Source organism: Gossypium arboreum, chromosome 10, assembly GCF_025698485.1.
Source record: "Gossypium arboreum isolate Shixiya-1 chromosome 10, ASM2569848v2, whole genome shotgun sequence".
In the NCBI taxonomy this organism is placed as follows: domain Eukaryota; kingdom Viridiplantae; phylum Streptophyta; class Magnoliopsida; order Malvales; family Malvaceae; genus Gossypium; species Gossypium arboreum.
The window spans coordinates 123,443,388-123,457,472 of NC_069079.1; the positions used below are offsets into that span (position 1 = coordinate 123,443,388).

Below are 14,085 nucleotides of genomic sequence, written 5' to 3' on the forward strand. Positions count from 1 at the left end.
TAAAAGTGGAAAATTTACGCTTTACCCTAGTAGATAAATTACCAAAATACCCTAGGTTAAATTGACCTAAATGCATGTTTGATTGTTGTTATTTACTGCATGCCATGTTGTTATTATCGATGCATGGGACTGGGATATTGACGGAGGAAGTATCGAAAGTGGCTTGTCCACGTCTTTGGAGGCTTTGCCTCAATTTATCGATAATCGAGCAGCAAAGGCCAAGAATCGTGGAGTGTTAAATGGGTGGGTTGAGCTATTCCCACATGGAGTGTATGGCTGGTATGGGTGGAGTGTAGTGGTTGGTGGGTTGAGTAGTCTCCCCAAATGGGCTTGCATATGTTTCTTGATGTTGCATGTATTTTGAAATGGGCCTATGGGCCATACATTATCTAAATAAGGGCTAAGGCCCGCTTTATTATAATCTGAAAAGGGCTTTGGCCCAAGATCACCATTACCCAAATGGGCTTGCATATGTTATTGATGTTGCATGTATTTTGAAATGGGCCTATGGGCCATCTTGTTATCTGAGTAAGGGCTAAGGCCCGCTTTATTGTAATCTGAAAGGGCTCGCCCAAGACCATCATATTTGAATGGGCTTAGGCCCAATAGGCTTGAGTGACTTGGACTTTGAATGGGTTTTCCTTACACACCGAGTTTCCCCAAACTCACCCTTTTATTTTCATCCACGCAGAAATCCCCAACCATAGTGGGCTTGGGTCGTGAGGGAATTCGAGTGGCCACCCGCTCGAAAGTTTGATTTTCTTCGTGAACTGGACATCCTTTTATTTACGTTTCAAGTTTTGGGGTTTTAAATGTAATAAGGCCGCTTAATTATTTTTATGGTTTTAATATGTATTACTAAGATAGGTAATACTTATATTTAATGTTGAAATTGGATAGCTTTAGGCACGTTTTCAAAAACAACAGTTGATTTCAAAATAACACGACAACAAGCAAAGCTTCCGCAATGAAAGTATTTTCCAAAATTAATCACTTTTCCTAAAAATCAGTTTCCTAGAAATATCCATGACGTTAAGGTGTGGCAATGGCGGTATGCATGTCTAGGATTGGATCCGAAGGAGCTTGGTACTTAAGCGATCCGATGGACTCACCACCTCTTTTCCGGTTTCCTACCGGTGCATGACTTCCATTCACTTTAACCTTTAATGAATTAATCTTTTGAACATCAAGTACGATTTTACGGACTTAGAATGGAAATTTTTTTACGTTTTGATGTGGCATGCGGATCCGCCATAACTTCTAGGCCGGGTTTGGGGTGCTACATATTAAATAATATAAAAAATGATAAAAGAGAACCCTTTTTAAAATGAAGAATACATATATAGATTATTTTTAAAGCATAATAACTTAGTATATAAGAAAAATAATGTGCTAAATGTTACAAAAAAAATATATATATAATTACTAAGTAACAATGTATACTTTGTGATAAAATAAGGCAATAAGGAGATATGGTGAAACATAATATAATTTACAAATAAGATATAATATAAATCGTATAGTAATAAAAATATATGTAATAAAATATATATAATAATATATGAGGAAATATATAAAAATAATGATTTAATAAGTATTTCATATAAGAATATAGTAAAATATTAATACATATAGGAAAATACGTAGTATATGCTAAATTTATAAATAAAATGTATAATAATATAATTTATAATATATAAAAATAATATGTACTAAAAATATATAATATAAATATGAATAATATATATACAATAAATATATGATAAAGAATTAAAAAATAATAATAAATAAAATATAGTAAAATGAATAATATATACAATGAAAATATATATGCAAATATAACAAAGTAAAATATATATAAAAAATGTATGATAAACAAGATTTTTAAAATTATAAACTATTTGATATTAATAATATATATAAAAAGGATTAAAATTGAATCTAATTGAAAAATCTGGGGCTAATTGCAAAATAATATAAATATTTGGACTTAATTAAAACACAAGCTAAAACCGAGGGACTCATTGGGTAATTAGCCCTAATCCCATAAAACAACACTGTTTTCCGGAACTGATTTAAAAAGGCGCTGGAGTTAAATTGAAATAAATATAAAAATGAATTTAAAGAATTTGAAAACACAGAAGGGGCGATTAGGCAATTTGCCCATTTATCAAAAACACGCGGATCCTCCCCGGGTCATCGGGTCAAGACGTGAATCCTCCTTGGAACGACGCCGTTTTAAAGCTTATTATTTTAAGCAAAACGACGTCGTTTTTGTTGGATTATATAAGCTAAAACTTAGGCCTAAAATTCATTTAGCAATCAGTCTTAAAAAAAAAATTTTAGAATCCTCTGAAATAGGAGGAAAAAGGGCTCTCCGGCCCCAACCTCAGGCCTCCGGCCACTGGACTGCGAATGGCCACGCATTGTATGCGCCGCTGTGTACGGCGGTGGAAAGGCTAAAAGCCCTCCTTCCTCTTGGCCAAACGCAGGTAATCTCTTCTTTCTTATTGTTAACACTATTTACATGCAAAAAAGAAAGGAATAGAGCAAATAAATCACCTCTGTTTTTTTGTATGAAAACTACCTATTTTTTATTTCTGTAAATATATGCGTATATCTCTTTTGTATATCTTTTGTTTGTGTGTTCATCTGAAAAAAAATTCGTAAAACAAAAGCCCCCCTTTTCTGTTTACATCGTTTGGTTTTTTATAACCGATTTAAAAAATAGAAACAAATCAACAAATTCCTCTTGCCATATTTGCTGTTTCTTTGTTTCCTTTTGCAGGTTAACGGTGCGGATCACGACGACGGTGAGGGAACTGATAGTGGCTCGATACGAGGTCTGCGGATACTTGCTGCGCTGAAAGGTGCAGAAACCCTAGGGTTCCTGACCTAGGGTTAAGCATTTGGGCCTTCGGGATGCAGCTTATTGGGTCTTAGGAGTAGGCTAATCGGGTTGTAATCGGGTACTGGGTTTTGGGTAGTTTAGCTGGGTCAGGGGTAGGATTAGTCTGCTGGGCTTTGGGTTAATGTGGTTGGGCCTGTAAATGGACTGTAATAAAATAAACACTTATTTATTTTATTATTTTTTTGGGTTTTATTTAATTATGGGCCCGGTCAAATTTGGGCTATTACAATAATCATTCTATATACTATCAATAAAATAAAAAAATTACAGAAGAACTTAAGATATTGTCGCCTAATTTCCTCTAAAGATTTGAGCTTAAGTACTTTTCCTTATTATTTAATTAAATCGAGTCAAATTCAGGTTTCAACATTTGAAGTTTATGTTTAGTTCAGTCTAATCCATTTTCATATTTTTTATTTTTAATTTAAATATTAAAAATATATATTACTTATATTTAAAAATTTAATAAAAATGATAGGAAAAGAAATGTTTATATATAATCATTCTTTATATTATAGATGAAATAAAAAAATTATAAAATGATTTAAGATATTGTCATATGTCTTTATATAAAAACACATGGACGTAATTTCCTCTATAGATTTAGGTTTGAGTCCTTTTCCTTAGTACATATATTATATGAATATATTAGGTTTGATTCAATATATATATATATAAGAAGGGATTGTATGAAACTGTGATTTTACGTCATTTCTATCCCTTTCCAATAAGGGAATAACAAATCAGATTTTTCCTTCTGAAAAAATTCAAATTAAACAAAAAATGGTAAAAATTAAGAAGAAAAATCTAATTTGTCATTCTTCTATTGGAAAGGAATGGGAATGACATTAGGAGCAAAGCCATAAAATTTTATTAGAGGGCCGAAATTAAATGATAGTTTTTACGAGAGTAAAAATGTAATTTTTAAAGGATTAAATCAAAATTTTTCTATTTTAGGGGGGCAGCGCCCATGTCAGCCCTCTAATTCACCCCTAGATGATATGAAATTGCAGTTTCATACCATATATATAAATCCAAGAGTCTGAGAAAGCATAACAAAGTATTGAATGAAACAGTAGATTTTGTAGGAAATATGAGCTTAAAAATCTCAACATGATCAACACCAGCATTCGATTCCTAAAGTTGTTGATGTTCCTAAGATACATGAGCGCCGCACTATCCACAACAAGTAAACGAACAACTTGGTTGTATCAAATCCTACACAACACTATCTGAATCTGCCCTATGCATGAGCAAAACCACCACTGTCTACCTTCATCGACCTTAAGGCGGTGGCTGCTACAGCCGTTGGTTGTCGTTGTACCATCTTATAAAAACCGTACAGATGGGGTAAGTTAATTGAATGTTTCCATGTTTAGGGATTCGAATGTAAATTAGTTATGTGCCTTTTCGATGAAGGTTGCTAAATAGGCAATTTTTAGAGTTGAATCAAGAGCAATTTTAGAAGGGGTGCGTATAGCTTAGGAGATGAATTTTAGACAAATAGATGTGGAGTGTGATAATGTACTTCTAACGGAAACTATTTTATCATGTGGTTCTGCTAGTAGTAAAATGATAGAATTGCGCTTAATTCATCAATTGCTAACTCGAAATTGAAAAGTCCAATTTCGTTTCCGAAATCTTTAAACAAAGTTACCAACCAAATGAAAAAATATGCTCCTAATAGTGTCTCAGAATTACTCTACTTTGAAAAACCCCAAATTCGATGCATGATTTATTGGCAATTTTTCTCGATTTATTCCTTAAATTTGTTTTGGTCCACGTTAATTTTAAAGTTTTACAACTTTCTTTTAATTTTGGTACCTATGATAATATTTAGGGTAAATTACATCAATAGTTATTAAATTATAGTTAAATTTTATTTTAATCACTTAACTAAAAATGTTACAATTTGATCACTAAAATATTTGAAAGACCCATAAATTAAATTTCTTTCTATTTAAGAAAGTTTCAATACTAATACCACAATTTAATAAATAAAATTGTTTAATTTATCTACAAATTTTCAGGTAATATTTTCAACAAAAAACTTTATCATTATCTTACCATAATTATGAATACTAATTAACCGGTATCACTCAGCCATTCAAGTATATTAAGGACTCTTTTTTGAATAATCTCACTGTTCTGATCAGTGTTTGGAAAGAGAACAGTGCAGAAATTGAGAAAATTAGATGAGAGAAAGAAGTTTAGATTTCAAAGAAAAAAGTAATTCAGAGTTTTTTTTCTATATCCTAGGGTTTACACAAGCATCTTATTTATAGTTTGTTCCCTAAGATAGGACAAAATCTGTTAGGGAGGTTGGAATTCTTCTTTCCCTCTTGCTCCTGCGTGGTTCTACTTGACCTGGCTCATTCACCTGTCCTGTATTCTTGGTAGCATCTGTGACAATACCCTGGAGAAGAAACCTTATCCTCAAGGTTTGAAGTTCTAGAGGCAAGTGAAATGTTCTCGCGCAGCAGTGGTAGAGGTGTGATCTGTTGTAGTGGTCGTCCGAGGCAAGGCTTGAGCTAAGAAATATGGAAAATTAGATGAATTCTTATTGAGTCTGGCAAGTCAAGTTTATACGCAACTGACTCGATGCGTTGTAAAACTTGGTAAGGACTAAAGAAGCGAGGTCCAAGTTTTTGATGCCGCTGTAGTCCTAAAGACAGTTGTCGATAAGGCTGTAGTTTTACAAACACCCAACTGCCCACAGCCAATTCAAGATCGTGACGATTCCTGTCCGCTAGGAGCTTCATATGAGTTTGAGCCTTTGTCAAATTGTGTTTCAAAAGTGTCAAAAATTTGTCTCGTTCCAAGAGTTCTTGAGCTAGTTGCCTATTGGAAGAGCTACCTTCCAAATAAGTAAGGATGGTAGGAGGTGCGCGACCATACAGCGCCTGAAAGGGTGTCATGCCAGCAGATGTTTGAAACGCTGTATTATACCAATACTCTGCCCAAGCTAAAAACTTTTCCTATTCGATAGGATCATCCCCCGTCATGCAACGTAAATACATTTCGAGGCAACGATTTAACGCTTCCGTTTGACCATCAGATTAGATGTGGTAGGCAGAATTGAAACATAATTCTGTTCCTTGTAATTTGGCCAATTCTTCCAGAATATACTCAGGAAAATGCGATCTCTGTCTCTCACAATGGTTCATGGAATACCATGTAATTTAACTATTCTTTGCATAAAAACACGAGCAACATAGGCACTATCAAAATGTTGAGGCAAGGAAAAAAATGGCTATACTTTGTAAGATGGTCCACGACCGCCATAATAGCTTATTTACCATTGGATCTAGGTAATCCAATAATGAAATCCATAGATATATCTTCAAATACTTGGGAAGGAATAGGAAGAGGCTGAAGCAAACCTGCGGGCGATAAACTATCACTCTTCATATATTGACATTCTTGACAATTGAGAACAAAGTGGAGAACATCCTGACGCATTCCTTTCTAATAAAACCCAGAAGCAAGACGATGGAAGGTCCTCGTAATCCCAGCATGACCCCCCAATACTGAACTATGCACGGCTGTATCGTTAGGAACTAGAATGCGCTCGTGGAATAAAATTGAACCATCTCTGTCATCTTATCTAACGAAATTAGTGGTACCTTGTTGTAATCCAGCTTGAAGCAATTGTAGGTCACCATCGGCAAGTGTTGCTGCACGAATTGCTTCAAGAGTCCCCAAAATAGGCCGAGAGAGGGCCATAAAACTAGCCAATGTTTCGCGCGGCAAGGCATCCGCGACTGTATTTTATTTTCCTGGACGATAGTGAATGTCGAAATCATAGCCTACCAATTTAGAAAGCCATCGTTGCTATTTTGGGGTTTGTATAGTCTGTTGGTTTAATTCGCGTAGGGTATGCTGGTCCGTAAGAATACTGAATTTGTGAACCACCAAATATTGGCGCCAGTTGCCAACCGCTTGGTTTATTGCGTACATCTCGAGAGAGTAGGTTGAGGAGTTCTGTAAACGAGGGCATAATTTTTGACTAAAATAGGCCAATGATCTACCTTCTTAAGTGAGAACTGCCCCTATGCCGACACTTGATACATCTGTTTCGACCTGAAATTCTTTATCGAATTGAGACAGACCTAACACTGGTGGAAAACAAATACATGTTTTAAGGTGTTCTAAGGTCGTTTGAGCCGCAGGAGTTCACGCGAAAGGGTGATTTGTGTCGGTAGAAGCGAAACCTTTAATAAAGTGTCGGTAGTACTCGGTGAGGCCGAGAAAGCTACGGACCTCCTGTAATGTTGTGGGGGTATGCCAATTATGTATTGCCTTGATTTTAGCCGGATCAACAGCTAAACCCTCCCTGGAAATGATATGTCCCAAATACTCGACTGTAGGTTGCCTAAATGTACATTTGCTTCGCTTGGCAACAAATCCAGTCTTTTGCAATAGTAAGAGGACTTGCCGAACATGCTCCAAATGATCCGGCCACCAGCGACTGTAAACAAGTACATCATCAAGAAAGATCAATACAAATTTGCATAAAAATGGGCGAAAAATATCATTCATTGTAGCTTAGAAAGTAGAAGGAGCATTGGTCAGGCCAAAAGGGATGACGAGAAATTCGTAGTAGCCCTAGTGTGTACGAAATGCAGTTTTGTGAACATCGGCAGCCTGAACTCGAATTTGGCGGTAGCCTGTAACGACCCAAAATCCGTGGGCACCAGAAAAGTGTGTTATCGGGTCTCCGTCTTAGTGAAATAAGTTCGAAAATAATTATTAAAAATATTTATGAGTCTAGTAGTGTGTTTAATTAGGTTTTAATTAAGTAAATTTAGCTTAATTTAGAGTAATTAGTAAAAAGGATTAAATTGAATAAGGGTAAAAGTTTAATTATAGATTAAAGAAAATTAGAAGGACTTAAGAGGAAATTAAACCATTTCCTATAGTGAGGCGGTTTAACGTGGAAAATATCAAAGATTTTATTGATTAAAAAATATATATTTATTTAATAATTAAGTATATTATATTATATTATATTATATTATTATTATATATAAAAGAAACAAATAAGTTAAAAGAAAAGGAAATGAAAACGAAAACAAAGAAGAAACAGGGAGAAAGAAGAAAGAAAAGGGAAATAGGGTTTATGAAGCTTGGAGTTAATTGGTAAGCTCAATCAAGTCCTTTTCTCATAATTTTGATTTTTAGAAGTCTTAAAACAAGTTTTGATGAAATTAAGTTGTTAGTTTGGAAGTTCTTAGGTTTTAAACAAAGTTCATGTTGAATAAAATGATGAAATAGGGGTTTAATTGAATGAAATTCAAGTTAGAATAGATATAAGGATTGAATTGCAAAGTAAGCTATAAGTTTTGTGTTTTAGGGACTAAATTGAGGAAAATTCGGAATTAAGAAAATATGTTGAAAATTTAATAGTTAAATTTGAGTTTAAATGAAATTTGAATAGAAATAAGGTGTGAATTGGTGTTATAAATTTGGTTATTAACATTTTACATCAAAACAGTTTTGGGAAGTAGCAATGGTCTGACTTTGAAAATTCACTAAAAATTTTATAAATTGAACTAGAGGATGAACAAAATATGGAATTAAATATTATTGAGTCTAGTTTCTTATAGTAGAAACTGTGTAAGCAATTAATTGATGAATCAAGAGATATTTGAAATTTTGTAATACTGGTTCGGGGTGATTTCGAGATGCCCTGTTTTAACTTTGGAAAATCATTAAAATTGTACAAAAATTATTATGGAGTGTAATTTATATATGTGAACTCCTTAATGAATCTAGTTTCAAAATAAATAAACAAGAACCTTATTTGAGTTTTTTACAATGAGATAATTTATTTTTAGTAGAGAGAGGTCAGAACTGTCAAATGAAATAACAGGGGAGTATTTAACGAATAAACTGTACTAAATGGCTAGACAAAAAATTCTGGAAATTTTATGGTTAGAAGATATATGAGTCTAATTTTAAGGAAAATTTACGGATATTAATTTGGAGTTTCGTAGCTCAAGATATAAATAATTTAGTAACAATGACTCAAGTAGACAGCTTAATGGTGAAATTATATATATACATTAAAAATGGTTAAATTTGCATGTTTAGGCTCGTGAATTAAATTGAATCATGTTGTATTGATGATTATAAATTATTATTTTCGTAGCCAACAAAGAACCTGAAGCATCAGCATCGAAAGGAAAGGAGAAAGTCATCAAGGACTAAAACGGGAGAATTACGGTGTGTATTACTATAATTCGAATTTTAATTATTATTGATTGCTGAAATTTTAATTGTTATGTATGGTAAATAAGACTTGAGGTAAGTATGTGAAATTGAAATTAGAAAAAGTAAAATAATACCCTATTAACTCGTCGGACTAGATTCGATACAAATGGCTGTAGTTCGGCCGAGAAGATGTTTCTGTTATTATATACTTCGGTTTATCCGAATAGGCATTTAATGCCTTATTGGTGTGTTGGGAGGATATATTATACCGGTGTGTTATGGAAGATTTACAATATTCCGGGTGTGTTTAGGTTGGATATTTTGGTGTGTTTGGGTTGGATATTCTGGTGTGTTTGGGTGGAAATCCGTGTATCTGTCATAGTTCGAGCTTTGTTAATAGGATAAATAATTGAAATGAAATTTTGAAAATGATGTTATTTGTTTTAGCACTATTGAAAACTACGAGAAAGAATGTATGAGTTAAATTATGAATTGAGTTAGTATGAGAAAAATGAATTATGAATTTAAGATTTTATGAAGTAAAATAATTATATATAAAAGTAGTTTAAATAATTATAAAATTTATGGTTGATGTTTGTAATTTATTAATATTAAATAGTCTTGATTTATAGTAATACCACTGAGTATATCCATACTCAACAGACGGTTGTCTCCGTCATGAGTTAGTAGAAGTCAAGTGTTCCGGCTCAGTATCCAGAACAATCCCGACTCCAACACAAATTTGGTGATGTATATTTTTCTTTTGGGTAAAGGTGGCATGTACATAGGTGTTGTTTAGTCACTTGAATATGTATATTACTTTGGGTAGTGAAGGATGAATTATAAAATTTAGATGGTTAAATGAAATGGAAAGAAAAGTACATGATATTTTGATACATGAACATTAAGTTGTTAAATGAATGAAGTTTTTAATCAATTTTGAATGATGCTATGATAGTTATTAAGTTAAAATTGTGTTAATGATATAAATATTAGTTATATAAATGTGAAACATTGGTGTTAGTGGTTTTGGTTTCAATTTGCAGGAGGTTTAGGTAAAAATAAGCAGAAATGCTGCCAAAATTTTTATAAAAAAAAATGTATATATATTTGGAATACACGAACGAGTCCCGTTCCTCTTTTAATATGTGTTTGAACTTCGAAAGTTCAAGACAGGGACTTAATTATTATATTATACTATGAAACTTATATTAATTGTAAATTATTCGTAAGTTGTCTGATATGTCCGGTAATGCCTCATAACCTCGTTCCGGCGACGGTTTGGGGTTAGGGGGTGTTACATAGCCAGTAAGCAAATCAAGCTTTGAGAAAAACTAAGAGTTGCCCAACTCATCAAATAATTCATCGGCTGTTGGAATAGGAAACTTGTTTTCGATCGTGACGGTATTCAACGCTCTATAATCTACACAAAACCGCCACGTACCATCCTTTTTCTTAACGACGAGGATTGGAGAAGAAAATAGATTAGTGCTTCGGCGGATTAAGTTCTGATCCAACATCTATTGAAATTGGCGTTCGACCTCCGCTTTTTGGAAATAGGGATAACGATAAGGGAGAACATTGACTGGCTTCGCGTCGGGTTGGAGATTTATGGCATGGTCATTTGGTCTAGCAGGTGGAAGGCCTTGAGGGGGAACAAACACTGATTCAAATTCTGCTAAGAGAGCTACCATGTCAGGCGACTCAATAGAAGGCCCAACCAAGGATGGTTATTGAAGATGCAACAGATAACACGTGGCCATGGCGTTAGTTTCGGCCATCCGATGGAGAGAGTGCAACTGAACCTGTTGAGGACCTGAACTAGACTCATTCAACCAATAGATGTCGATAGTGCCTTGTCGAAATTGTAACGATAATTTGGAGAAATCCATTGTTATCGGAACCAAAGTAGCTAGCTACGCGACTCTAAGAACCAATTCAGTACCTTTCAACGGAAACACATAAAAGTCTGTCACAATTTTCATACCTTGAACACGTAGGTGAAGATCCTTAATACACCTCTCATTCTGCAGTTTTTGACCACTGCCTACCATGACACTAAAATTGAGGGTAGAAGTAACCGACAGTCCCAAATGCTTGGCCACGTGAGACTGAATAAAATTATGTGTACTATCGCCATAGATTAGAATCCGAACGGAATGACCAGAAATGGTTCCTACGACCCTGATGGTATTAGGGTGAATCCCACCTACTAAGGCATTCAAGGAAACTAAAGATTTATTAGGATAAGATCCATCAACGTCATCACTGTCTGAGGCAATAAGGGGTAGTGGTGATTGTGGTGGAGGTGAAACAACAGATGTGCTTTCATCATCCAACAGAAATAGTTGAGGGTCTTTGCATTTATGCCCAGGCAGATACTTGGCATCACAGTAATAATGCAACCCCTTTTCATGACGTGCTTGAGCTTCAGGCGAAGAAATACGGCGAGAGGTTGGGATAGAGGAAAGTGCTAGATTGGGTAGATCTACTGGAGGGGGACGGCCCGGTTGAAACTTAGGCTTAAGAGTAGCCAGATTGGGAGTGGGTAATGAAGGGAGCGGCTTGTTGGAGGAGGCCCGACCCAATTGCCGTCAGTCGTGTAAATGAGCTTTCTGAAATCGAGCAAGTGCCTGAACCTCGATCATAGAAGAAGGATGATGGCTAAGCACCTCATGCTTGATATCTACACGCAAGCCTGAAATAAAGCAGTCTGTTAAGAACTCATCGGATACATTATGAATACGCGAGCTAAATCTTCGAACTGAGATTGATAATCCTCCACTGTCATTCTTTGAGTCAATTTAGACAATTGTCTCGCCGGTGATTCAATGTCCAGAACGGTGAACCACTTTTGAATCGCATCAACCAAGTGGTTCCACCCAGCCAGTTAACCGTTGACGTTGCATCCACTGAAACTATTTCCGTGCCCTCCATTCGGAAAGAAGCCATGGTGACGCGGTGATGGTTTTCCGTATTGTAAAACTCAAAAAAATCATAAAGTGATGCTAACCATTCATTTGGATCTTTCCCAGTAAACAAAGGAAGTTCCACCTAGACAAGCTTTGGAGCAAAGGGAAAAACATCATCAGAATCGGCGCGGAGCTTTACTTTTCCCTGCACTGCACTGCTATCGATGGTGATATCACCTCTTCTAGATGTAGCCGCCGAGATTCCCAACTGAGCAGAGATGGCGTGTAACTGACTGGCCATGTCCTGAAGTGTGAACTAGATAGTTGTGTTCCATTGTTCCTGAGTTGTAACATAATTTTGTAGCGAGGTGAAAACCTTGTCATGGTGAGCGGTAGTGTCTTGAAGGGCTTTAATGGGTTCTGAATGATTCACCGTGAAGAAGTTTAATGAAAGCACCAATTTATTATGATCAGTGTTTGGAAGGAGAACATTGCAGAAATTGAGAAAATTAGATGAGAGAAAGAAGCTTAGATTTCAAAGAAAATAGTAATTCAGAGCTTTTTTTTTTCTATATCCTAGGGTTTACACATGCGTCTTATTTATAGTTTGTTCCCTAAGATAGGACAAAATCTGTTAGAGAGGTTGGAATTCTTTTTTCCCTCTTGCTCCTGCGTGGTTCCACTTAACCTGGCTCATCCACCTATCATGTATTCTTGGTAGCAGCTGTGACACTCACTAACAGGTTCTAATCATATTTGCTCCTTTTGGCATAAGAACTACTCATAGTCTCTCCTCAACCTATAAATAAGAGGATAATGCGCTTCAACACACTTAAACTCACGTCCTCCTATATTGAGCCGAACAAATAGTTTAACTCTTAGATCTTTTTTTATAATTAAGGTATTTTTCATATTCGTTTTATAACTAATGGAAATCTTTTAGAAATTTATTGTTGTCTCTAGTGCTGGAATATCACATTAAGTTTTGAAGCGACTAATTAAAATCTTTAAAAATTTCGAGGGTTTAATTAAAATTTTCAAATATTTAGTAGAACTTGATTAAAATTTTAAAAATTCTTAGAAAGCCTAAATAAAATTTTCAAAAATTTCGAAAATAGTTTTTCAGATTTCTGCCCTCCTCTTAAGTTAAAAAGTTTTAAAATTGAACCAGTTATCAAATTAATCATACCATTAATTTATAGATATAACTAATTCGATTAAATAAATCATTAAAATTCATAAAAATAAAATAAAATATTTAAAATTCGATTCAATCCGTTAAACCTCATAGTTCAATCAATATTTTACATAATATATATACCGATTTTTCAGATCAACCAATTCATTACCCTTGTTCGGATTTGTATATAATTGAGATCGATTAGAATTGTTATGCGACGTGAAATTCGTGGAATCTATTTATAATAAATGAAAAAGTCTTATCCATATACAAAGACAGACAAATTGGCTAATAAATTTTTATTCCCTTTTTTCCGAAAGCCGTCTACCATTGTTTGTTTAACAGCCAGCAAATGGCATGCCTTCATGCATGCATTATTATAATAAATTAAACACCCAATTTATACTAACTTTCGGTCAGTTTTCGACTAAACATTTCCTACAAAATCTATCAACCCTCCAATTTAAAGATATTTATTTTATACATATTTTTTTAATTTTTTTAATGAAATCTATCAACAGAGTTTAATATATTAAGTATAAAATATTGAATCTTAATTCGATTGATATGAGCATTATTATCAATATAAGAGGACGTGGGTTTGAATGCACTGAATTGTATTATCCTTCTATTTATGGTTTGAGGAGGAATTATGGATAGTTCAAGCATTTTGTCAAAACTAGTAGATATAATCAGAACTTATGATGAATTCATTTGTGAATTTTATTTTATTTTTAGTGACAGTGTATATAATGATTATTTTATATGAAATAACTATATTTAAATAAAAATAATATATTTAAAAAATTCAGTGGACTTAAATTGTCTCAAATAATTATTCACAAATATAAGCGAGTTTCAATAAA

General features: G+C 34.1%; 1 long non-coding RNA gene across 1 annotated transcript; it reads left to right on the forward strand.

Annotated features, from left to right (window-relative positions):
* The first annotated feature begins 2,323 nt into the window (after positions 1 to 2,323).
* On the forward strand, positions 2,324 to 3,186 carry LOC128281516 (uncharacterized). Its single transcript, XR_008271734.1, has 2 exons — positions 2,324 to 2,492; positions 2,789 to 3,186. It is a non-coding gene; the product is annotated as an uncharacterized LOC128281516 (long non-coding RNA).
* The last annotated feature ends 10,899 nt before the right edge of the window (positions 3,187 to 14,085 follow it).